The 1,701-nt window shown below is 38.3% G+C and overlaps 1 protein-coding gene across 9 annotated transcripts in view; it reads right to left on the reverse strand.

The window, feature by feature from the left end:
* The window catches only part of ZNF181 (zinc finger protein 181), an 8,606-nt gene that overhangs the window by 5,114 nt on the left and 1,791 nt on the right, over window positions 1–1,701 (reverse strand). The gene's annotated exons all lie outside the window — the stretch shown is intronic.

Here is a 1,701-nt window from a genome sequence, read left to right on the forward strand (position 1 = left end):
GTTTCACCATGTTGACCAGGATGGTCTCGATCTCTTGACCTCGTGATCCACCCGCCTCGGCCTCCCAAAGTGCTGGAATTATAGGCGTGAGCCACTGCGCCCAGCCGGAAGTTCAGTTTCTATTGTTGATAAATTACTCAGTCTATGATATTGTTACAGCAGCACCAATGGACTTAAATATACACATAACTGATTCATAAACAAAAAAAGAAATATATTTATGATGTATACTTAAACTTTGTACTGATAGACATTTAACAATTAAAATATGAGATCCCTGGGCAAAAAGACTGAAGGATGGTTTCATGCCATAGATAAGGGTCCCTAACCCCCTGAATTGGGCCACACAGCAGAAGATGAGTGGCAGGCAAATGAGCATTATCACCCAAGCTCTGCCTCTTGTCAGATCAGCTGTGGCATTAGATCCTCATAGGATCACAATCCCTACTGTGAACTGTGCATGCAAGGGATTGAGGCTGTATATTCCTTATGTGAACTGAACTAATGCCTGATGATCTGAGGTGAAACAGTTTCATCCCTAAACCACCACCTTCCACTTCTGTGGAAAAATTGTCTTCTACAAAACCTATCTCTGGTACAAAAAGGTTGGGGACCACTGCCATAGATAGTCCTTAAATAGGACCTGAAAGTAAAGGGAAAAATTAAGAGTACATTTCAAAGAAAATACTCTAAGGAAATGCTCACAGATATGCTTAGAATTCCTCTCAATTGTACTCATTTCACAATATTACTTAAAATAGTAAAACTTTAGAAGCTTAAATATTCAATAGTTTGCTAGTCAAATTATACATCCATTTAATACAGCATTATTACTGTCTTTGATTTGTGAAACAGACTGCTTGACTGTGGTTACTTTTTAGCTCTGAGAGTTAATTCAGTGTTGTATTACTTATTTGGATATTTTATATGCATGTTCACCAGTGACACTGGTCTTTGGTTTTAAAGGCAGAATTTACTTTTGCCAGGTGTTGGGAAAATAAAATTCAAATCTCCTGCCAAGGGCAGAAAATCCTCCCCACAAACGTAGGTTTAAAAAAAAAAGAAAAGAAAACAGTTTTATTTCTGAATAAGCATTAAATCAGACCTTGATGCACTTCACAAGCAATCCACTAATGAGATTAAAGGACAGGAAGAAATCTCATCCTTTTATGTAGCCGAGCAAATACAATACAATACATAAAATTTCCAAATAATCAAGTAAGACCTGACAGTTCAATTTCCTACACATAATTTATCCCAAATTCACCTGTTAATTGGAGTTGCCACTGGGTTAGTTAATTGCTTTTATCCCAAATAAAAATAACATTTCTCATAGCTTTATGACAAACCAGTCATTACAAGTTAGAGCCAGTGACGCTTCTTTCTTCCCCCTCAGTTACCTGGGCAGCCTGTAGTATTCACCCATCTCTGTCCCCAAAAGAACACAGGATATCTGTCCTAGCATTTATTATAATTTCTAATGCTTTCTTACTTTCCTACCAGTGCTGCAATCCTCAATACAGTAGCCACTAGCCAATTTGGCTACATACATTTAAATTAATTAAAATGTAAAAATAAAACAAAGAAGCTGGGCACGGTGGCTCAAGCCTGTAATCCCAGCACTTTGGGAGGCCGAGGTGGGTGGATCACGAGGTCAAGAGATCGAGATCATCCTGGTCAACATGGTGAAACCCCGTCTCT

Source organism: Cebus imitator, unplaced genomic scaffold (assembly GCF_001604975.1).
Source record: "Cebus imitator isolate Cc_AM_T3 unplaced genomic scaffold, Cebus_imitator-1.0 Scaffold318, whole genome shotgun sequence".
In the NCBI taxonomy this organism is placed as follows: Eukaryota; Metazoa; Chordata; class Mammalia; order Primates; family Cebidae; genus Cebus; species Cebus imitator.